This window comes from Lissotriton vulgaris, unplaced genomic scaffold (assembly GCF_964263255.1).
Source record: "Lissotriton vulgaris unplaced genomic scaffold, aLisVul1.2 SCAFFOLD_827, whole genome shotgun sequence".
Lineage (NCBI taxonomy): Eukaryota > Metazoa > Chordata > Amphibia > Caudata > Salamandridae > Lissotriton > Lissotriton vulgaris.
In genome coordinates this window covers 464,471-489,940 of record NW_028247218.1, presented here as the reverse complement: position 1 = coordinate 489,940, position 25,470 = coordinate 464,471, and positions in this window count along the sequence as shown.

The window sequence follows — 25,470 nt, the reverse complement described above, 5'->3', positions numbered from 1 at the left end:
GATGAGTCACAGAGTCAAGGCAGGGCACACCTCAACCCCCCTCAGTGATTGTCTAGAGTGAATGCACATCTCAGCTCTTGTCACACACACACACACACACCAGATGCTGAATCCACAAACAGCCAGAGAGATACAGAATGGTGAAGTAAGAAAATGCTCACTTTCTAAAAGTGGCATTTTCAAACATAGGATTTACCAAAAGGTGAGTTTATAGAGTCCAAACTTAATTTTCCTATCTTGTCCCTATGGCAAGTGACACATGTAAACATGGTACCTTGCAACCCCAGTGATAAGCCTATGGGATAGATAGCCTTTCAGCAGTAAAAAATTGAATACATAGTATTTCACTATCCGGACATGTCACATACATTAGTACATGTCCTACCTTTCACATACACTGCACCCTGCCCATGAGGGTAATTTGGGCTTACCTTACATATATAAAAAAAGGGAAGGTTTGGGCCTAGCAAGTGGGTACACTTGCAAGAACATGGCAGTTCACAACTGCGCACGCAGACACTACAGTGGTAGGTCGGAGATGCATTTACATGGCTACTCATGGGGGTGGCACAAGCAGTGCTGCAAGCTCACTAGTAGCATTTGAATTACAGGCCCTAGCATACACTGTGCACTTTACTAGGGACCTACCAGTTAATCAAATATGCCAATCATGGATACATGGATAACCATTCATTGTCATAATCTATGCAGAGAGCATATGCACTTTAGCACTGAATGGCAGTGGTAAAGTGCCAAGAATCCAAAAGCCAACAAAATAAGGGTCAGAAAAATAGGAGGCAAAAAACAAAAAGTTTGGGGATAAAACCTCTCAAAAGGGCCAGGTTTAACAGATCCCCAAAAATAAGTGCTGTTGTCCTCGCCCTCCCCCACATGTCACCACATGCTCAAATGAAGCTGTGGAGCAGGAGCATTTGTGGAGAATGTGATAACTCCATGGGGCTTATTTACAAGCCCCTTGCGCCGCTGGTGCGTCACTTTTTGTAATGCACCAGCGGCGCATTTTGCTGTAACATATTTACAAGGACATAAAAAGCCACCCTGCGTGGCTATTCCTGTCCTAGTAAATACAGCCCCTTCACATGCAGCACTCTGCGTGAAGGGGGTGTTCCATGGGTGTTGCTGTGGGTGTCCCCACGCAACACCCATGGAACCGGAACCAGACACAATTCCAGATTTTACAAGAAATCATAAACCTGGATATGCATCTGAATGCTACGCCTCCCCAGAGGAGGCGTTGGGAGGCGCAATGAGGAGAAATGCACTCATTTTTCTTGTTTTTTTCCGCTTTCTATGTGTGCTGCATTCTGCAGCACACACAGAACAAGAAAATCACCTCTTATGATTGTTTATGTGCAGGAAGGGTGCCTGAGTTGGCGCATGGCAGCTAATTGTGAGCCACGGGAGAGTAGATATGTAGATATGACACAACCTTGTGCAATGAAAGTGCCACAGCATGGTGCAGCCAAAGGGTTTGCGGTGCGGGGCTGCAGCACTTTCTTGTAAACGAGGCCCCATATTGGGTCTCCCACTGAGTCTTGGCCCTTGGAACAATGGATTAGCATTCTGCACCATGACTGTTAAATTAACTTGCATAAGGAGATGGATGTTAATTGTGCTGTCTCCATGTTTGCGATTCCACCTGTTGGTAAGTGCCTACTGAAATCTGCGCTAGGTGTAATCATACTTAATTGCAGCTGTTTAGAGAGCAGCTGGCAAAAGAGTAAAATGTCTCTATTTGCAAAGCCATTTGCCAAGTGTCCGCTATTTAGCCAGCAGTCAAGTGAATAATGAAGTTTCTTTGCTATTTGTACAGTGGTCAGGTGAAAAATGATGTTTCTTTGCTATTTGTACACCCACGTCCATATTGTGGGAGAAGTCTGCTGTTTAGCCAGAGTCTGAGTGAACAGTTAAGTTTCTTTTCTACTTGGACGGCTTCTAGCCAACCAGTACATAATTTCTGCTCTTTAGTCAGTGGCAGGTAAAAAATGAAGTTTCGAAATATTTGCACGGCTACCATCTAAAACGTACGTAATCTCTACTTTTTAGCCAGATAAACAGTGAAGTCTCTGTGCTATTTATAATGCACTGGCCAATGTGTACATACTTTCTGCTATTTAGGCAGCGGCAAGTTAAATACTGAAGTGTATTTTCTATATGCATGGGACAGGCCAGATTGTACATAATGTCTGCTATTTTTTTCCAGCGACTGGGAAAGATGGGGTTTGTTGGCAATTTGCATGACCACTGAATAAATAGTGCATAATGCTTGCACTAACGGGGTGAATAATGAAATGTATTTGCTATTTGCTCCACTGCCAGCCTAACAGTGTGTAATGTGTGCTAGTTAGCCACAGGCCAGGTAAATAGTAACCTAAATTATTGCTGTTCCCACAGCTGCTGGCCAAACAGTACGTAATCGCTGCAATTTAGCAAGCATTCCTTTAATAATGATGTTTCCTTGCTATTTGCATGGCTGCCAAGCAAACAGTACATAATCTCTACTATTTATATAAACAGCAAAGAAAATTCTCTATTTTTTACATTTGGCAGGCTAAATAGCCACCACCTATTTAAATACCGAACTGCATATTTAATAATTACCAAATACAACAAAGCGTGTTAAGATACATGTGAGCACAATGTTACCTATTGAACTACTGTGACAATGGCTTCTTTGCACTCATATTGCCTTTGGGCAAAAAGCACTTACCAACGCACACACAAAAACAAAGGAATTCGGTGCCAATCTCACAGCAATACCAGCCCATAAAATGTCTGTGCCTCTTTGCCCATAGTGCATTCCAAATGGTAGTCTCTCTGTATAGGTTCTACTCAACCGATACATTTCAGCTGACATACCCAACTCAGTTTAATTAAGATGGGCGCATATTTGTGTGCGCCAAAATAGTGTACGCGTATCGTTTATTGCCCTTACCTCCTGATATATTTCAGACTTTAATGTAGGTGAAGGATCAAATAAAATTCCTCCCTGACCCCAACACATTTCTGAAAATGGACCAGTCCCCTAGCTTAGTGGTCCCCTCATCTCACAGATAAAGCAATGCCATACTCCCCTGACCGACTTAATTTCATATATTCGCTGTTTACTCTGTTACCTTCAAATGTCTTTCTTCCAAGCTGCTGGGTCAGCGGACAGTGTGCAAATGGCGTGGCACAGCCTGTTCCTGGCAACGGCGGTGCTCTAGGTGTCCACGCCAAGGTTCTGTGACGTCATAATGACAAACTTGACGCCTCAGACTTGCCGTAGATCCGGTATACGGGATTGCTGAAGTAGTCTGGAAATATACCAAGGGGACTCGTAGCAGGTGGTTAGCTCACCTGCTAAGCATGCCGGTAAAGCCTGAAGGCACAGGATTATAGTTTATGTTCACCAGTGGCTCACTTGGTTGTTTGTAACACAGAGGGATGTACCGGTGCACTGTCAGGCTGGGATGTGGTTTGTCCAGAGGTGCATTAATAGGAATAATAGGAAACATAATAAATAGTAACTTGATTTCAATTATTGTACAATCTAAGCATTGACCTTTCACCTGAATATATTTTAAGCGAAAGAAATGCTCTTTTTCGGGTTTTCTTAACGATACTTGTACCATTCAAGGCCAAATATTGCACTGTCACAACTTACTCCGATGATAAGTACTATTCTTCAGTATGTGCTGAAAATTACACCCTCTGAAGTTGTAACGAAAAACATCTGCTGCAAAGGCCCTTTGAGCTCTTGCGTTTTAGCAGATCTGCAGTGAGAAATAAACATATTACAAAAGCAAAATAACATCGTTGAAAAAATGCAGCCTCCCGCAGATCCATGAATGCAACAAAACGACTCAATTGCAGGGGTGTGCATATCCCATGAGAATATTTTTTTTGAGGAGGGGGTGCAGCGGGGAAGGCAGAATCTGACCCATTATCAACAAACAGAAGCCCTCTGTCACCTCTCTGACAACTTCCAATATTTTACTGGTCGCACACCTGTTCCATCACAGGTGTGTCACCCTAGGCACAAGTATCGAATGCTGGATCCCAGCTATGATAAACAATGTCGTTCATACTGTAGTTTGATTCACTCGTAGTCCTTAATTCTTATTTTCAACAATTCATTCACATTAAATTCCAATTAGGTCATGTTAGGCGTAGACATAAATCATTCCAATGCATTTCGGTGCAATTCACACCTTCATCAGGGAACGCCTGAAAATTAAACATATAACATTCTTTGTAATCAACATCTTCATCTCTATCTCAAAGATTCATAGAAAATCATATTAATCCAATGAATGCAACTTAAATATTGTGTTATAAACCTCAGTCTCTCAATTTAAACTCCTATTGTCAAAAAGCATTTCTTCGTGTGTAACACTTGTAGAGGATTTTACCTCCCTGTTCTAACCGTTCGTCCGTGTGACATTACGCGCTTACTACTGCCCGCTTGGGCGTTCGCACGTTACAGCGAGCGTCTTCCCTGCCGTTAAGGGGTGTGCCCCGAGTTTGTCTCTCACCTTAATCTGCTGCAACGATGTTAGTTCAAACACGATTTCTGCGCATGCGCGGCTTAAAGGAGTTCCGGAGTTTTTTTTAAAGAGCTACTCGAAAATAACTTTATCTGTTCCGAGGCATTACCCTTGGATACACAACATACGCTAATCGCGCTACAATCTTACGGATCGTACGCTATCCACATTTTCGAATGTTAGGCTTTAACATACATAATACCATGAATATTATTAAGCATATACTGCAAGCTTTACAATGATCATTGCTCTTTAAAGGTAGGATGTAAATTCCATTCTTTCGTTAAGCCCATTAGGCTTCAGGCTACATAAATGGCAAATCCAATAATTTTCCCTCTGTAAGAGGATTTTCTTGTTCAAGGGTCCAAAAGAGTGTTTGGTTCAGATGCTCCATCCGTCACCGCCCCCTTTTATACAGCTTTGTTCGCCATAAGTTGGCAGGGTATGCTCAGACGTGAGGTTCTCCACATCATTAGAGTTAAGCTATCCAGGCTGAAGAAGGCTGATAGCCAGAAACCGGTCCTTGGATGCTTGATTCCGGTCTAGGAAAGACATGGCTTGGTAGTTCGGGCAGGACTGTTCCCATGAGGGTCAAGGATGATTTGCATATAGCCATTGTCTGACCTAGGGTGGTGTGAAGTGCAAAAAAACAATGGATTTAGGCCCAGATCTTTGTACTGGGGTGAATGTAAGACATTGTTCTGCATTCTGTCCATCAACTGTGTTTTTTGCAATTTTCACCCCAAGTGGGCTGGGTATGCTCAGACGTGAGTCCCAGGCTCTCCACATCACTGGAGTCAAGCTATCCAGGCTGAAGAAGGCTGATAGCTAGAAACCGGTCCTTGGATGCTTGTTTCCGGTCTAAGAAAGACATGGCTTGGTAGTTCGGGCTGGGCTGTTCCCATGAGGCACAGGGTCAAGGCTGATTTGCATATAGCCATTGTCTGACCTAGGGTGGTGTGTAGTGCAAAAAAACGAAGGATTTAGGCCCAGATCTTTGTACTGGGGTGAATGTATGACATTTTTCTGCATTCTGTCCATCAACTGTGTTTTTTGCCCTTTTGTACCGCAGCGAAGGATATAGCCGGTTATTCCTGGTCTGTAGTTTCGAGAGAGATGAATCACTATCACTGGACTTATTAGGATTATATTGTTGGAGTGCGAGAATCAAAGAAAAGAAGAAGCTTCCCTTTACAGAAAACACCATCTAAACAACATTGTAGTGTTATATCTGAACATTTATTTACTCAGTAGGTACATAATAAACCTGGCATTCGTGTGTGTGTCTAGCGTTTTTAAAGCAAATGTTACTTGCGGTCCTGCAGCACTGATGGTGCCACCCACACAAGTAACCTTACAAATGTGTCTGAGGCCTGCCACTGCAGTGTCTGTGAGTGCAGTTTTAAAGTGCCATGTCGACCTAGCAAGTGCACCCACTTCCCAGGCCCTAACCTCCCCTTTTATTTCATGTAAGCACCCATAAGGTAGGCCCGTGGTACCCCTATGGGTAGGGTGCAGTGTATGGGAAAGGCAGGACATGTGCTGGTGTGTTTTACATGTATGGATAGTGAAATTAAGCCAATTTCGTTTTTCTCTAATACAACGACTAGCTTGAGCTGCCTTGTAACATTCTTACAAGTGAAACTTTCCATTGGGAACATCTAGAGATTTGGAGTTTAGGCTCTCTCCACTCAGAATGTAATCACACACCTTTTTCTGGAGGTGGTTTTTAAAATGTGTGTTTGAAAATGTTTTAGAAAGTGGACATTTTCTTGTTTAACTATACCTTTGTGCCTCAGCCTACTTGTGTATTTAGCGTCTGGTTTTAAACTGGCAGGTGCGGCTTGTGCAGCCACTCTAGACAGTCACACAAAGGGGCCTGGCCTGAGCGTGCCTGCATATGCTGTTGGGCAATCCTGGGATAGAGCTGTGGTAGGAGTCGGCACTGACACCTGAATAGGCAGCGGCTGCTCTGCACAATGCTGTATCCCCCTCCTGTAGTGAAACTTGACCAGGGAGGACAGAACTGGTTTGACTGAGCAAGAGAGACTTTCTGAACAAAGTCTTCAAAAGGAAAAGGACCACTCTGAAGCTGACAGTTATAACAAATGCCATTTGGAAAATTGGTTAATTCACACAAAGTTACACCTGTTCTCTCCCAATTTAAATATTGTCTCATCCATACTGTACTGGACTCCATGATGCCTACATACCCTGAAAATGTAAGAAAGCACTACATGTTGGACTTGTTAGGTAGAAACTGGGTACCTTGCCCAACTGATTTTTCACTGCAAAACTGTGAAATCTTTCTAAGACAATGTCTTCTCCTTTATCTCCAAGCTCTTTAATATACATGCCCCAAGAGGGAATTCTCCTCTCTAGTCAAAGGTTTCATTGACTTTAATATTAAATGACTGGCTGATCGCCTCCTACTTCATCTCTTGTTGATGGCTGCAATCAAATTGCTTACCTCTAACTGGAAACCCACTTACAAAGCTTCTGTTACAGTACGGTTAAACTGGGTTTCACACATCAGAGGGGATGGAATTGTTGCTCTGCAGCACTCATCATTGAAATCACAACTTAACTCTACATGGAAATACTTAGATGACATCTTTGCTGTCACCAAACCCCTTGAGTTGTTATTCCTTGCTTTTACCTTAGGATCCGACTTGACTTCATTTTTTACCCCTACAAGTGCGAACGTCACATATGGCTCAAACAAGATAATCTACTCTTTTGCCGTTCTACTTCCTTGTCATGACTTCTTATTTTGTAACTCCTGTCCTTTTTAATATTAATCTTATGTTCCGTTTATACAAAACTTGTAGAATGTTCCACATAAATGCATGTAATACTGCAATTTTCCTCCTTAAATGATATTGTAATCCTTGTATGATTTTCCTTGTGTCTTTCTTTCATGTACCAGCTATGACAATTATAATTTATAGCTTTTCTACTTTTACGTTATTTTTGCATGAAAATCAATGATGTCTATTTTGAAAAAGAAAACCTAGAAAATGTCATGCAAAAAAACCTCTACTGCAACTCCTGGCCACCCACCACAACAAAATTTAAAATCGAAATAAAAGGTTCAAATATATGCTGGTGCATGCCTTCTATCAAACAACACACTTATCCAAAAATGTTTTAACTTACTTGTTGTAATGCCACAAAAACAAAGTCTTTAAAATCCAATGGTATATGCAGCAGGAATTGCAGACATACTTGTGATCCTTTCACCTCAAAATCCAAATCAAAAGTAACCAGGATATGGACCAAGCACTGTGAGGAGCCTTTTGGACACAAAGAGGAAGATCGAGTCTCTATGACACTTCCTTCAGGTTGAACAAAAAAGAAAAAGAAAGAAATGCTTTTTATACAAAACACTTAATGTTCAAGTAGATTCACTTAAAAAGATAGTTTCAAGTTGAATTAACATCTTCTCAGCAGAAAATCTACTGAAGGTGAGAGCTTTGTGTTTCAAGTCTCGATATTGGCTTAACATTCTGTGATTCTAGATAAATCACTTAATTTCCCGATTCGTACAAACAAGGCATGTGACTTTGTGTAACGTAACTAGTGCTCATGTAACAGGCTCGGCCATTGGGCCAGTTTGTGATGTATTCAAAAACTGAAGAAAAATTAACTAAGAGGTTAAAACAAAGCCTTCACTTTCTATAATAGGCAAATAGATAGGCATTTCCCGGTGAGTTTGAGAAAGTCAAACCACAAAACCAGAGAAGGCACTCTGCGTGCCAACGCAGTAATAGCAGCTTTTGTTCTGGTGGAGTGAGTCCATAGGCTTTCCAGAGGCTGCTTCTTAAAATTCATAGAAGATCTTAGTGCACAGCACAATCCATCGAAACATGCTCAGTTTCAGTATTGACTTGCCCTTCTTCATACCAGCAAAACCTACAAAGATCTGATCAGTCACTCGATGTTCTTTGACACAATGAATGTAAAAAAGATGAGTGCTCTCATGGAGTCCAAAAGACGGCTTCTCTCTTCCTGTTTTGAGTGATGAAGTAGAACACAGAACGCAGGGAGTGTGATAGCCTGTCCGACATCAATAAGTTCAGGACTGAAACCAAAGGGGTCAACTGCTACTACTCAATCTTCAAGCATGGAGATGTACATTGCACAGATCGCTGTGAAGCACCATGCCCTGATGTTGTGACAGGTGAGCCTCCGGAAGCTGGAGCATGATCAGGGGACAGATACTCATGCACATGAATTGAGGGTACCACACTCTCCTGGCCCAATCAGTGCCACTGGGATGACTTGGGCCTGGTGCTACTGATCATTCTAACTTCGGAGAGGCAGCAGCAGCAAGGCATATATGATTCTTGAGCTCCACTCTAAGCAGAATGAGTCTTCAAGAAAGTCTTCTGAGAAACTTTAATGCACACAAGTCCATTCCCAGCAGTGGCAAAACAATCAAGCTAGGGTTCTCCCCTTTGATGGAAGCCACATCCTGGAGTAACTGTCATTTGTGGTCCACTAGGCATCCGCAGCTGAGTTTGACTGTCCTAGCGTTTAGGGATTAAATTGGGCGGTTCAACACCAGCCAGCCACATCCAGAGGCGTAGAGCCACCTGAAACAGAATCCAAGACCCCATGCAGCCTTGCTTGATGCAGTACCAAATGCAGGTTGGTTGTGTGTGAGCACCTGCACCAGACTACCTCTGATGGTGGGCAGGAAATCCTTAAACTCCAAGCACATTGAGCCCTCAACTCTAACTAACTGATGACCTAGTCTGCTACTGATCCAATCACGGTCTAGCAGCCTCTGAAATCTGGATACAATCCAGCAGATTCCTCTATCACTGTGTCCAGTGATACTTTAGATCCCACTGTAGAGCCCGCATATGCCTTCTGACATGTTTCACCAGCAGGACATGAGGCCAGCAATCCCAGTAGCTTCAGTCATCCGCAATAAGATGGGGTACAGACGGTGAAATATTGAGATCATAACAAATGTCCTGAGCTCTCAGTTCTGGGTGGGGGGGAGGCACAAAGCCATGCCATATTCAGAATGTGTGAGATAGACAGGAGCATTTGTGAAGGAGTAAAGTCTGACTTTGGCATGTTGATAGTGAACAAGTGGCGTTAGGATTTTCACTGTCGTCTGAGGTGGTTTACAACTGTCTGGGGTGAACCTGCCTTCAATAGGCAGTCACCGAGATAGGAGACGTATGGTATTCTCAACCTCCAAAGGTGTGTTGGGATCACCGCCATTACTTTTTGTGAACACCCTATGGGCAGTGGTGAGGCCGAACTGTAGCACTGAGCTAAGTATGGGCGAAATTTGTAAATTTACGCAAATTTGTGCAAAAGCGAATTCGCGGTCCGCAAAATCAGCAAATTTGTGGATTTTTTATTTTTGCGTGTTCGCGGGGTGCTTTGCGTGTTCGCGGTTTTTTTTCAGCGCGCCGACCGTGAAGTTACCCATGCAGTCGTACATGGGAGCGGCCATCTTGTTTTCAGTGTTCGCGTTGCGTATTTTCGTTTCCGGGCGCCAGTTGCATGCTCGCATTGTGCATTTCCTACGTGCGGGCCACAATTACATGTTGGCGTCCATTTTTGCTTGTTCCCGGGGGAAATATCGAGCAAACTTACCCACGCGGTCACAATGGGCGCGGCCATCTTGTTTTCCATGCACTGCTATGGTTCTGGGCATGCTTTTTCCATCCTCTTTTAATCTCCACAATCCTTTGCTTTTTTAACCTTTTTTTTAATCTTTTTTAATCATTATCTATCACTTTATTTTTCTACATCTATATTTTGTGTTTTTTTCCACTTTTTCTTACTTAATTACTACTTTTTACTCTCTCTCTCTCTTTTCTTTTATTTTCATTTTACCTTTTTCCTATTCCTTTTTGTGTTTTCCAGAAGCATGGCAAAGGGAGTCGGTTCTAGCAAGGGGAAGAGTCCCGCACCCCGCAGCTGGCTCCCTTGGGTGCGCTTAAGGTCGGAGGATAGCACAGCCAGGGAGATCTTTAGTGCGGTGGAGGTGGCCTCACTTATCTTTTATGTGCAGCGCCACCTCCAGAAGACCATCGCAGCAGGCGGTAGGCCCAGTACAGGGTATGGCCTCTGGGAGCGTCGCCAGCTCTGGGCTAAGGTGTGCCGGGCCATGTTTAGGGAGTTGGGGGGTCCAGGTCACCTACAACCAGGCGGCGCACCGGTGGTCGGACATCCTTGACCGGGAGCAGGACCTGCTCGACCTGCTAGGCGTTGAGATCCCTGGGCTTGGTGAGTAGCTATTTAATAACTACTTTGTTTTCTTCTGCTCTGTGTTATATTGCTAATATATGTTTTTTCCCAAGAGCAAGAATGCTGCGATTCGATTACATTGCAGGTAAATTAATGTTTAAATAGCTTCTGTGATTGCAGGTGCTCGCCTGCTCAGTGGCGTTGCTACTATGCTTACTTGTTTGCAAGTTTGTGCTCATTTGGCCTGATTATGTATGAATGTAGTACTTTACAGAACTGCGTAATGCTAGAGAGACTAGAGACTCAAGTCTAGTCCTTCCTTTGTACTCCTGCTGCCACTAAGAAGAGATAGTGGTGGATTGATAGGTTGAGTATATTATGACTTGGTATTTAGTAGTAGGACATTTTTTAGTGGTCTGCAATCATGATGACGGACTGTGTCTGTCACGTCGCTTGCTGCTGAGGGCTGGCAGTCGTAGTAGAACCTTTTTGTTGTTGCTTTAGTTAATGATTTACATAACTTTCCAAGTAGACGGGCTGCAAATCCAGCAATTATGTACTATCCTCCTAGTTGACTAGATCAGACAGGTCAATACATGTAGTGCAATTGTTGGTAATTTGTTTCCTCGAGATAATTTTAGATTGTGGTCAAAGAAATCAAATATTTAAAAAAACAATCATCCATGTTTGTGTTTATTTCATGATCATCAGCACCTCCCAGGGGCAAGACGACAACAGAGACGCCGGCAGAACAAGGTGGGCAGGATCGGTCCTCCGAGGTCTCTTCTGCTGGCTCCAGTAAGTTGTTCTGTTGTTAATATTAATAATTATACTTCGTAACTTTTACAGCACCTATTCATTCCAAACTGTTTCCTAATTCAATTTTTTACAAAATAGTCTTTGATCTTCTTGTAGACTGTTTCTACATTCTTATCCTGCCTCCAATATCACTCTCTGTGCTACTACTATTTACTATTATTATGAGTCGGTCTGTGTAGGTAGCTAAGCTTGCCCAGTCGGCAAACTGTGTTTGAACAAAACTCTGATCCAGTAATAGCTCTCTCAGCACTGAGTGCAGTCCTCTGGGTTGCCCTTGCTGTCTATTCCAGTCTTCTTAATGTTACTGTTTTGACAATTTCCAACAAGAAAATGTCAATGTCCACAAAGAATAAGCTAGTACTTGGCTTTTTGATTTGATAGGAGCACATACAACATCGCTAGAGTTTCAGGGACTATTCTGCACATACAGAAGTATGGACAAGAGAAATAGGACATTGTTGATGATAGGTGAAGTTCGACTTTCCAGTCAGATCAGAAGTTGAACACCCAATTCCCTACCGACTATCTAGTGTGTCTGACCAATGATTATACGACCCAGAAGAACACTACCGAGTCCCGACCTATCAGAGTCATAGAAGCATACTTGAAAAGTGCAGTAGTGCAACTGCAAACCCTTCCGCTAACTCACTTGTGAACAAAAACCACACAGTGTTTTTTAGTTTTAAAGTTTTATTTTCAAATAAGAAATAAAAAAAACAATTTTTTTAATTTTAATAGCGCAGTATTGCCAGCGAGCAGTGGTGATAGATGACGTTAAAGTTTACACACCCTTCCCTAGAATATACTTCAACTTAACACATCTAATTATTATAATAACTGTGCAGGAGCCCTCACCTTGTTTAAAATTCAAGTACTGTTGGTGATGAGGAGTAGGTGGTGAAAATTGAAAAGCTCTTGTTGGTAGAAGGGCAATGGAATCTTCTGTCTGTAATTAGAAAAATGGTGCAGGTTAAAAAACAAGCATTCATCAGTTGTACCAAAAAGTGTAGCATGTTATGGCTAAGCATATAAAAAGTTAACACCCTTCCCAAAACCGTCACTTTTTTTCAGTCCCAATAATTACAAATTGTTTATGTATTAACATTTTCTTCCATTACAAGACGAATAGGGGGTGGTGTATGGCATCTAAAAATATGACATGTTTTTTCTAGGCGTCACAACATCGGATGTGGCATCTACCACCACCAGTGCCGGGGCCAGCAGCGCGGAGGCGTACACTCCAGGGGCTGATGCGGCGGTGCCACAAATGCCACCAGGAGGAGCTGCTATGGGGGATGGCTCAGCAGCGGTGGACGGTGGTAAGTTATTATACTCCTTACTTATTGACATTTTAGAGTAGGCTCGCAAAGGGGTGTATGATGTACTGTACAGTACACTAGTACAAGTACACTGTACTGTTAGGAACAGTTACTAATTTAAAACTACATTATTGCCAATCACGCAGTAGGCAGTCACCCTTGACTTAGCAATAGCATTAGCGGCGGTTGTTCTTTAGTAAGCAATGGCCCCCTCTATTTGACTTCAACTCAGCTGTGAAACTTTTATCGTGAAGCCAAGTCAGATCAGATGAACTTGAGAGATGTGATGGACTAAAAGGGAAAGAAGGGTGTAAGAAAGGACGAGCGAGTTGTAACATTTATTGATTATAAAGAATGATACGTGTTTTTGAATGCATGCAGAGGTGGCTGATAGGAAGGAATCAGATGCATGGCTGCTTGAAGCAAGGATGGTTGGAGGAGAAAGAAAAGATGACTGCCTGTGTGGGTGAGTCAGAAAATGCATGTGTGGTGTGCATTGCAATATATCATTTGGGTGAAACTCAAATGCAAGTATAGACGGTGGTTTACCAAATAAAATAAAAAGGGTGTTAGTTGGTTGTTGAGAAAAAGTAAAGTTGGTCCAGTTGAGACATTGAGAAGAATGATAGACATTTACTTTGGAAGCCTGGATGGTATCCTCTTCCACATAGATAGCAGAGGTGTATGTAGATCAGACGCTCAGTGGATGAAGAGTGTTACGTTGAACATCATGTCTGTGCCAGAGTAGCAAAGCAGAGGAAATCCAAATACTAGAAGTTGTGATTGTTGAGAATACTCCCTTGACTGACAGTACAGTAGTTTACTTTGCAAGCACAGCATATATTGTGTATGTATTGTATAGTTCACATTATATCAAGTCAAGTCCCTTCCTCCGGCAATTATGGGTACCACACTCACTCCCTATTGTTGGAAAGTCATCCTGTGCCCTGGGCACCCCCCAACTTTTTGCTGACTGGAACTGCTGGTAACTGACTCTGACTGACCCTGGGCTCTGTTTAACCAGGGCCAGTGCCAAGCTAAAAGGAACACATTAGAACACAGTTAAGACACCCAACATACACTAGGGTACACTAAGGTATAGTGGGGTACCCCTGTAGTTGGCATGACCTACCACCTAAGCCCCTAGTATGTAATAGGGCAGGAGATTGAAACTACCTAGAAGTCTCCAGTATCTTGGGGCATGGCAGTTTAGAGGCCAGCAGATTCTCTGCACCAGCATGTGTGCAGTGCTGAAGCCTGAGGTCAGTTTAAAAGCTGCACTGGTGGCCAGGATAGCTTTTAAACCTTAAATTGTGCCCAAACTCGACTTTGGGGTAGGGGCCCTTAACAATTTAAAACCTACCATGTTTTTGCATATTAGGGACCCCCAGGGTCACCCCTAGGTATCCCAGGGGTGGGGTGTCAGTTATCTATAAGGAGCGCCCTTATAAAATGAGTTTTTATATGCCTGGGTAAAGTGAAATTTTACATTTCACTCCCCACATTGTATTAACGAGGTGCTCAAATTTGACTTTGATGCTAGAAGAATTGGGTAAGGATGATCTGCAATATTTCTGCAGATTCAGAACCCCTGAAGTCTCCCCTAGTTGCACAGGGGGTGGGGGTCCGGTAGAAACTTGGGAGAGAGCACAACTCCCTCCACTGACCCATCTTGCACATTAGTGGAGAGGAGGTCGGGCACAGGCTCAGTTTCAACCTCCACACCCTCATCGGTGACCAGTAACATGGTCATGTCTGCCCTGTCATGGTGGGGTTTCAATCTATTCAGATGCAGGACCCTGTGAGGGTTCCTGGGGGTGCCAAGGTCAACCAAATAGGTAACCTCACCCTTATTTTCGAAGATTGGATAGGGCCCACTCCACTTGTCATGGAGGGCCCTGGGAGCCACATGCTCCAACACCCACACCAACTGTCCTGGAGTATACTCAGGCATAGTAGCCTTTTGATCATACCAGTGCTTCATGAGCTCCTGGCTGGCCTCCAGTTTCCTGTTTGCCTTGTATATGTACTCCGCCATTCTAGATCTCAGGCCTAGCACATAATCGGTAGAAAAGGTGGTGGTGATGGACGGAGCATCTGAATCAATCAAACACTCACACCTAGTCAAAAGATCTGAGTTTAATCCATCACCGTTCTTTAGCCCACTCTGCCACCCCAGTTCAGACATGGCTATATGCAAATCAGTCTGACCCTGTGCCTCATGGGAACAGTCCATCCCGAACTGCCAAGCCATGTCTTCCCTGGACCGGAAACAAGCTTCCGAGGACCGGTATCTGGCATTCCAACCGTCTTCAGCCCGGCTTGCTTGGATCCAGTGGCAAAGTGAGCAAGGGACTTGATTAGCACATAATCAAGCACATTGTCCTTAGCTTCAATAAGAGGCTTCTCTAAATACTCTCTTAGCAGGCTCAATGGCCCCCTCACAGGGTGTCCAAACACCAGCTCAAAAGGACTGAAACCAACCCCTTTCTGTGGCACCTCCCTGCAGGCAAACAGTAAGCATGGGAGGAGAACATCCCATCTCCTCCTGAGTTTCTCTGACAACCCATTTATCATGCCCTTCAGGGTTTTGTTGAATCTCTCAACAAGGCCATTTCCTTGTGGGTGATAGGGGGTGGTGAACTTGGCGTTGACACAACACTCATCCCACAGAGCAGTCAGATAGCTGGACAGGAAGTTTGTGCCCCTATCTGACACCACCTCTTTTGGAAAACCCACTCTGGTGAACACACCAAGCAGTGCTCTAGCCACTGCAGGAGCATCAATGGTTCTAAGAGGTATGGCTTTAGGGTATCTAGTAGCATGGTCAACTACCACTAAGATATACCTATTCCCTGATGCAGTAGGTGGGTCCAGGGGACCAACAATGTCCATCCCCACCCTTTCAAAAGGAACCCAAACCACTGGCAGTGGTATTAGGGGAGCCTTTGTCTTGCCCCCTGCCTTACCACTGGCCTGACAAGGTGACACAGGAGCTGCAAAACTCCTTCACCTTTTCAGACATATTGGGCCAGTAGAAATGGTTCACCAACCAGTTCCATGTCTTTGTCCGTCCCAAATGTCCTGCCAAGGTGATATTATGACCCAAAGTCAGGATGAACTCTCTGTACTTCAGGGGCACCACCAATCTCCTGGTGGCCCCCTCCTTGAGGATTCTGGCCTCAGTATAAAGCAGTCCATCTTCCCAGTAGAGTTTGTGAAACCCACTGTCATCCCCCTCCTCTTGCTTAGAAGCAATCCGCCTTAAGCTCTCAAGGGTGGGACAGTCACGCTGTCCCTGACTGAACTCCTCTCTGGAGGGTCCACCTGCTCCTCAGTTCTGCCAAATCTGACAGCTCTGGCCGGGATGGAGTCCCTCCCTTAGAGGCCAGATCCTCCCCATCAGGGTTAGATTCTTCCTGCACCTCTGGAGTTCCCTGGGTTGGCTCACCAGGCCCAGTGCCCTTGTCCTTGGATGCTTGGCCCTTTGTTCCAGGGTCCACATGTCCCGCCCCTCCCTTCTGGCTAGTCTGTGGCCTATAAAGAACAATAAAAAACTTGAAGGTCTGGAATAAAGCTAAGTCCTCTAGGTTCTCAATGAAAAAACTACAAACTGACCATGCCCTGAACCAGCCTCCAAGTGGTCGAAAGACACTAAGGATTTGATGGAAGTCCTATCAGCCCACCCTCATGGCGGAGCCTCGTCATTTAGGACGTCTAGAACCAGACTGGTGTATCCGTGCCCAGATGTATCGGCTGGATATCACACTGCTATGGTTCAAAGAATGAAAGTATCCACGCCACTGGCGGTGCTGATACAGTATCAGCACCACCAGATAGGACTTCCATCAAATCCTTAGTGTCTTTCGACCACTTGGAGGCTGGTTCAGGGCATGGTCAGTTTGTAGTTTTTTCATTGAGAACCTAGAGGACTTAGCTTTATTCCAGACCTTCAAGTTTTTTATTGTTCTTTATAGTCTCAGTAGGGGTTTTAACTTGGATGGTCTATAAACATACTCCCTTTGACCCTCCCCTAAAAGTTGTTTTTCTAGTATGTGGCCTAGTCACAGCACATACCCACTCAGGGAGCTCCAAAATTTTCATATGGAGTCCTCTAGACACCTCTGAACACTCTGTGGCTTCAAGATCATTGCCCAGTAAACACTGGACTGGGAGCACCTTTGACACAGTTACCTTCATAGGGCCTGTCACACCTCCCCATTCCAAATCCACCACAGCCATGGGATGGAGTTTGGTAGTGCTGTCCGCAAAAGTCACCTGGTGAAACTTACCAGGTAACAACCTCTCTGGGGGCACCAGTTCATCCAGGACCATAGTTACACTAGCCCCATTGTCTCTGATATGAAAGCCTCAACCTTGCTTTTTGGTGCAGACAGCATCTCCCTGCTTATGCCCTGGCTGGTTACAGTCAAGGCACTTACCCACCTTTGAGGGATCAAAGAACATACCAGGCTTTCCCTGAAACCCCCTCCCTTTGAATTTGGGTTGGCTCGGGCCCCCCCTCCTTGTGCAGGTTGTTGTGGGTCTTTGGAGGACTCCTTAGGATTTTGATCTTCATTTCCCTGGGCTTTCCCTTGGGGAGGGACCTGTCCTCCTTTCTTCTGGTCACCCCCTGATGCTGAATGGAAACCCGCGTTCTCACCCACTCATCAGCTGATTCCCCCAGCTCTCTGGGGTCTGTCAGCTTAGAGTCCACTAGATACTGGCATAACTTCTCCTGCACAATGAGTCAAAATGTGTTCTTTCAAAAACAAATAATACAATCCCTCATATGTGTCAACTTTGTTCCCAACAATCCAGCCTTCCAGTGCCTTTACTGAAACGTCCACAAAGTCTACCCAAGATTTTAACTCAATTTCTGGGTGCCTCTAAACTTCACCCTGTACTGTTCTGGAGTCAGACCAACTCTCTTGACTAAGCATGCCTTCATCTGCTGGTATGATTCTGCATCCTCTCCCTTCAGGGTCAGGAGCCTATCTCTGCCAGCTACTGGAATCAACTCCCACAGGAGTGTACCCCAATACCTAGAGTGGACCCTACTCATTTTAAGAGCCCTCTCAAAAGCTGCTAGCCACTTGTCAATGTCATCCCCCTCAGTGTACTTGGGTACTATGCCCTTGGGAAGTTTAGGTTCAAATCTACTACCCCTGGACATTTCAGCATCTTCTTCACTTTCGCTGCCACCATTCCTTTTCTCCTCCTCCCTCTCCCATTTTATCTTAGCCAATTCTAATTTCTTTTTCTCCAAGGCAATCAACTCTAATTGAGCCTGAAGCGGTCTCTCTGCAAGGGACAGTAGTGGTACCTGAGTAAGGGACCCTTCCCCACTCCCACTACCACCTTGATTCACCTGGCTAACACTAGTCAAAATGGGAAAGGTCTCATCCTCACCCATCTCTCGGGTGAGGTTGGGGGGAACATCTTCCCACCCCCTTGGGGTCTCCTCCACTGCCCATGCCCAGGCCTTTAGTGACTCAAGCAACCCTGCCTTCCTCATCTTCTTGGCAGGACGCAGCCACCTAAGCCTACACTGTTCCCTAAGATCAGCCATCTTAAACTGGGACAGTTTAGCCAGGTCCAGCTCCATGGTTCCCTAGTTTTGGGTCACAAAAAACTAGGCACAATAGACTTAGAACAATTTGGAAAAATCAAAACAATGGATTAAAAACAGTTTGGTCCAAATTCCAAAAATCAAACTCAAAAGTTTTGTTCTAAGGCAATTTAGAGGATTTTTATAATCTTAAATCATTCACTGAAAGGTGTACTTTTTAAACACAAGTCCTCATCCACATCGCTGAACACCAAATGTTGGAAAGTGGGTTATTGGTAGGGGCAAAGGTAGGTCTGCCACTGGCAATAAGGCAACTAACACATGATAGGACTCAGCATAGGTCTTAGAAAATTACTCCTTTGCTCAACCCTTGGTAACGTGGCTGCGAGCAGACAGGCTTAACTTCAAAGACAGGTATGTAAAGCATTTAAAAACACCATTTCAGTAAATAATTAAGAGACAACACAAAATAAAAATCCAACACCAATTTATAAAAATAGGTTATATTTCTATCTTTTAATTGACACCAAAATGAAAACAATCCACTGTAGGGAACCAGAGACATTCATTTTTAAAGGTTAGTCACTTTCTAGTGCTTAGAAACCAACAGCACCCCTTTAAGTCATGTTGTTTTCTCTGTCAGGGACACACCTTTATAAATTGTTCTGAAGAATTCTCACCACTGTATTGGGCCGCCTTCTTCAGCAAGCGGGGTCCAGTTAGAACACCTTCCTGGAGTTCTGCTTGCGGGTCCCAAAGTATCCAACACACAATCCAAGGTTCTGGAATCTCCAAGAGGGTCCTTGAAAGTGTGAAACTTCAATCACGCAATTCACCTGGACAGCCCCACACAAAATTCAAAGCCTGGAGTACCAGTGGATTTGTAAGGGTTTTGTTCAAGTGGATTGCAGAATTGAATTTTCACACTTTCAAGGACCCTCTTGGAGATTTCAGAACCTTGGATTGTGTGTTGGATACTTTGGGACCCGCAAGCAGAACTCCAGGAAGGTGTTCTAACTGGACCCCGCTTGCTGAATTACGTAATTTAACTTGCCTATCTGCCCTTAGAGAGAATACAAACTTAGTACACTAGTTTTAAAAATAGCAAATAAACTTATCAAATAGCTGCAGGGATGAGTTAGAAGCAGAGAGCAAACACCCCCAGTCGGGGTTATCAAATTTAAAAAACAATAACATTATTTAAAAGATAATGAAATGTGGATACTGTAACTGTCTGTTGTTGTAGTTATCCTGGTGAAATTGGTAATTTGCATGCATCCATTCCTCTTATTCTCGGTACTCCTCCATTCAATTGGGCGCTCCGTCGATCAATCTTGGGTGACCATTGACACACTGTTCAGTCCACTGCCTGCCTGGGAGGTATATGCGTCTTTTTATCAATACAAAAGGGGGAACCTTGATAGGACGATATTTAATGGGGTCCACTGTACATGTCCCGACAGTAATCTACAATTAGAAGTACAGAGTTCCCCAGAGATTGTTGTGATAGTGTGTGACCAAGAGGAAAGTGAACCAACAGGGAACTAAGGGGTTCCCTTGGTGGGACTAAAGAACCTCACACATCCAGCAGGCTAAGTGACGTACTTCATCACTCAGCGGCTAGGTGTCGTGCTTCATCACTGGCCCTTTGCTCCTACGTCAGACCGGCGCTGCAATGACTGACGGAGTACCCGAGGGTACTACTTTTGGTGGAGATCTTTTGTCCCTGCCAAAAAATGAGTGAATGTGTGAGTGTTCTCGTGTGGTGTAGTCGTGAAAAAGTGGGGAAGGGTATTTAAAAAAGGTGAGTCAGTCCACAGGGGGAGTTTAATGGCGTGGCTGGCTCCCTTAGTAAAAGGGTGAGAAAGGGGATTTGAAACCTGCCTAGTTAGTCCAGGTGACTAACTCTACCCTCTTTATTGGTCGACATGTTTCATGCCACTAGGGCAATTCTTCAGGACCTATCGGTAGCGTACTACACAGTGCACACAAGTGAAAATATTAAAAACATAGAAAGTATACAACCTTGGTAGGTCGGTAAACGGGCAGGCCTTTGGTCCTACTCTGTGGGATTTGACCTAAAAAGAAAAGTATGAAAGGTCAAATAGGTAGCAGAAACCAAATGTATGTGCAAATGATATCTGCATTTGAAGTGGTTCCAGAGGGCACATACTGTCTGGTAGTTAATAGCCGTAACACGGGCTAAATAAAATCGGTGAGTGGAGCTATTGCACAGTGGGGACACCTCACCGAGCAACCATTACTCAGTCATGAAAATTAAGAGCTGACCAATGGACTCACTATGTAAATTTAAACAAAAGAACACAAGGAAAAGGGCAATTTTCTACGTTCGAGGAAGAAAACTTATCTACGTTCGAGGAAGAAAACAACACAAAGCCATTCTTTCACAGTGGATACAGGGAATAATGTATATGGAGGAGCGTGGTCCTTACCCTAAGTGAAACCTGCTAGGGCCCTGCAGACTGTTCCTGTGGGTTCGACACGCATATGGATATGGTACCTATTGGGAACAGAAATTGTACAGGGAGCTCACAAGTGGGATTATGAGATGCTCAGAGGGAAGAGCGCGGTGGAATCCACCATTGTATCCGAAGCAGATAGAGGCAGCCCACGACAGTAGCTAACCCCCGGGGAGGACCCAATGCTAAGGCAGCACAGTGGAGCCCAGAACGCTAAGCCACCGGGTGAGGGAGCCGCAGTCGGGGAAAGGTATCCCGCAGGAGGACCGACGTGTCAGGCACAGAACAGGAACGCGAGCCGAGGACAACCCAACCCCCCGTCAGCACAAGGCGTCAGGGGAGGTCGGGCAACCCCCAGTCCGCGTCCAGCCCCACATCCGCACATAGTACCCACAGAAAGGAGCAGCGGACCAGTGGCAGCGTTGTGTCTCCAAGGACCACACAAGATGGGTCTCGGCGGTAGACCATCGGGCATACCTCTAGTGCAAGCGAAGACATCCAGAGGACCCGCGTCGCAGGAACCCAGGCACTCACTTACCTGAGCGGTGTGGGAATATCACTTGTCAGCACCTACCCCCACGTACAACGCCTGGTCAGGGCACGGAACAGCTGGTGCCCGTCATCGGCCAGGACCAGGGTTATGAACGCCGCGTTGCCTCGGACGCCCACGGGGGGTGTGGCTAGCATCGAGGTTACGTCTGCACGCTTACTGTAGGTGAAATGCGGCCGTTTACTGTTCGGCCATCTTTGAATGGTGTAAAGTGGTAGGTTAATGCCTGGTGCTGTTGGAATTGACAAGCCCCAGTATCCCTCTGGACATGTGCCTCAACGGGGGATAAACCCTCTCACTACCCAAGGGGAATCTGGCTCGCGGAGCCCAAATTCACAGCTATCTCACAACTATCTCGAGGTTGACTCCTCACATCCATTTGCTGGGTGGAATAGGATTGGGTAGGACGTCAGTGAAGCGAGCTGGCTCCCGGGGTATGCATCTAGATGGCATGGCTGACGAATCTGTAATGCCAGGGATCTCTCATCAAGTAGAGTATAATGTGTAATGTGGAGTGCTCATGCAGCGGCCATATTGGAGTGGTGGCAGTAGTGATGCAAAGGCATCCAAAGAGTGGCCGTCAGTGCAGTGCCCAAGACTGAAATCAGATGGGGGCAGCCGGTCTATGGGCAAACCCTATAGAAAAAGCAGGCTAGATACCCCAGTCAGGGCTAAGTGAATACTTGCTCACTGTAGCCTTCGAGAAGTGACAGTAATTTATCTGCTAACAGACGCCCAGGGCACCGAATCATTCAAGCCCACAGTGTCCAAGCTAAGGCGATGAACCCATCTTTGTTCCAGTTTAAATAATGCCTGCTGTGTTATGTAGGGATGGGATTCTAGTACTAACCACTGCATGCTATCTGCGGGATGGCCTCGCTGCTTGTAATGTTCGTACAGCCTGGTATGGGTCTTACCACAGCGAATGTTGCTTTTATGTTCCATGATCCTAACCTTCACCTGTCTCGTTGTCATGCCAACAGAGTATCTATTACAGGGGCATATCAGAAGGTAGATACAGTGGGAACTATTGCAATTAGTATGCCTTATTAAGTGCCATGTAAATGAGTCGGTGAGTTTAATCTCCTTGCATTGCTTATTCTGTGGACAAACCACACAGCTGCCACATTGATGGTGACCTACCACAGGGGGTAACCTCCATAGTGTGTTCTGGCTATTGGGAGCCTTCCTTCTTGGTCGGGTGTGTACCAAGCTATCCTTGAGGTTAGAAGTTCGTTTGAATGCGAAACGGGGTTGCGTGATCGAGAGATCTCCGGCATTCAAAAGACCCCAATGTTTCTTAATTGTCTTTTTAATGAATGGGGAGTTCTTCGTGTATTTAGTCACGCAAGTGATCACGTCTTCAGAGACCTTCAGACGTGTCTCCAGCAATGTTTCCCTAGGATTGTTAAGGGCTCTTTTAGATGAGTTCTGCACCAGTCTGGTAGGGTAACCTCTGTCTAGTAGTTTATGTTGTAGAATAGAGGCTTGCTGCTTGTAATCAGCTCATGAGCTACAATTCCTCCGAATTCTTAGAAATTGCCCAAAGGGCAGGTTGTCTCTCAGGGTTCTGGTGTGGTGACTGTCATAGGGCAAGAGACTATTACGGTCTGTATTTTTCCTGTACAGGGTTGTACTCAGCCCTGTTGGGGTCAGTTGGATTGTCAGGTCAAGGAATGGCAGGCTTGTATCTGATATAGTCCCATTAAATTTCAGATAGGGATTCTGGAGGTTGATCCAGGCACAGAAAGACTCAGCAGTTGCCCGGTCCCCTTTCCATAGGATCAAAATGTCGTTAATATAACGACGCCATACCGTCAAGTTCTGGTTAAAAGGATTTGTGGGTGCGTGGATAGTCTGTTCCTCAAAGGTGGCCATGTAGATACAGGCTATACTGGGATCAAAAGTCGAACCCATAGATGTACCTCTGATTTGGTGATACAACTGGGTGCCATACTGAAAGAAGTTTTCGGTTAATGCTATACTAGCGCATGCCATGATAAAGGATATGGGCGTCGGAGAGGTCCATTCCTCTTGGCGTAAGGTCATTTCAACCGCTTCTAAGGTGGCTGCCTGGGGGATGTTGGTGTACAACGCTTCCACATCTAATGTTATTAGTAGATCAACGTTGTCCCTCCCATCAATGGACTCAATAAGTCTTAGCACATCACGTGTGTCCTGGAGGAAAGAAGGGATTTTCCTAACAAGTGGTTGAAGGAACACATCGCAGAACTTGGAAAGTGGCTCTAAGTGTGAGCCAATCCCTGACACTATGGGTCTTCCTGGGACAGGGCTGACACCCTTATGGATTTTTGGGAGTGTAAAAGTAGGGAACTACCGGGTCAGAGGCGAGCAAGAACTCAGCCTCGTTCTTGGTAATCCAACCATTTCCCTCTCCTTCAAGTAGTAGACTGTTGATGTCATTAGTCAGTCTCCTAGTGGGATCCACAGAAAGCGGTCTATAGTGTGTGCGGTTAGCCAGTTGGCGTTTGCACTCTGTGTCATAATCTGTGGCATCTCGGATCACTGTCGCACCCCCCTTGTCAGCTGATTTAATCACAACAGTAGTGTTGTTTCCTAGTGCGGAAGCAGCATCCCTTTCTGCTCTGCTGAGGTTGTTATATTCATTAGTATTGGGTCTGTTTTCTAGACTCTCGAGCACAGCTCGCTCAAACACTAGGACTTCAGGGGGGATCATACCATCAGATGGGGTAAAGGTGGAAGGCTTCCGCAGGCCAGTGTCACTGGCCAATGTATCTGTGGTTTCGCCAAAGAAGGCACGCAGGCGTACCTTTCTGAACAGTTGTTTCACTTCACACATCTCAGTGAATTTGTCGGGGGTGGGTGTAGGGACAAACCCCAAGCCTCTTTCAAGTAATTTTGTTTTGATAGGTGTAAGTACCCTGTTGGAGAGGTTCACAATCAAGCTCTTTTTCCTCTGGTGGAGCTCCTGGTCTCCACTTGTGTTGGCATGTTGGTCTGATCTTGCCAGTGTACCCCTCTTGGCCCGGTTCGCTTGCGCCCTCTTCCTCTGCCCCAACCTCTGTCGTGAAAAGGTGGATTCAGGGGGAAGAACTGTGGCGGGCCCTGTGGGTAAAAAGGATATTGCCAAGGTGGTATCATCTGTGGTGGACCCTGGAAATGTGGGGCTTGGTTATAGCCCTGGTTCCAGTTCGATCTACGTTGGTTACGGTTATAATTAGGTTGGTGACTCCCACTGGAGTCACTGCTGGAAGAGCCCCTACGGCTGTTGTTATCGGTACTCTCATCTGAGGAATAGCCGGATTTCCTATTGGTGTACCCTTCCTTAAGATAGGGATACACCTTTTCTTTGTCAAATTTGTCCACATCTTTTTGCAGCTTGGCCATCTTCTGTTTCAAGAGTTATTCCTGACTATCGCTGATCTCCTGATTGATCTCTGCCAATTTAGCAGTGAAAGCGGTCTTGGCAGATTTGTTTGTGGATGACCTCATGGTGGCTTCAATAGCGGTGATTTTCTCAAGTAAGGCATCGGCTAATCTTTTGGCTGTTTTGACTATCAGAAACAGTAGATCTTTCGTACATTTTCAGGATACCTGGCACCAGTCGAATTTGAACTTGCCGTCCTCTAAGAATAATCTGGGTACGATATTGACAATAAGGCCCTGGGGAGCTGTGTTGGCTCTCAGGTACTCAGTCATTAATGCTCCATGAATGGTAATTCTGAGCCACTCTTTCTTGAGTACTGTGATGGTAGTCCAGTCCTCATTGTTAGACCGTGAGGCGGGTGTTTCTGCTGCTTCAAAGAGCGAGGGTGCTGCTCTTAATGCCTCTGCAATGGCTTCTTCATCGAAACTAAGACCTGGGACGTCCTCCATAGTTGGGGAGGTCTCCAGACGTTTGTAAAAATCACTTTCAGAGGAAGTGTCCTCTCACAGTGACCGGGTTACGACCCTGTTGGACCTCGTAGTGCGCTAGCAC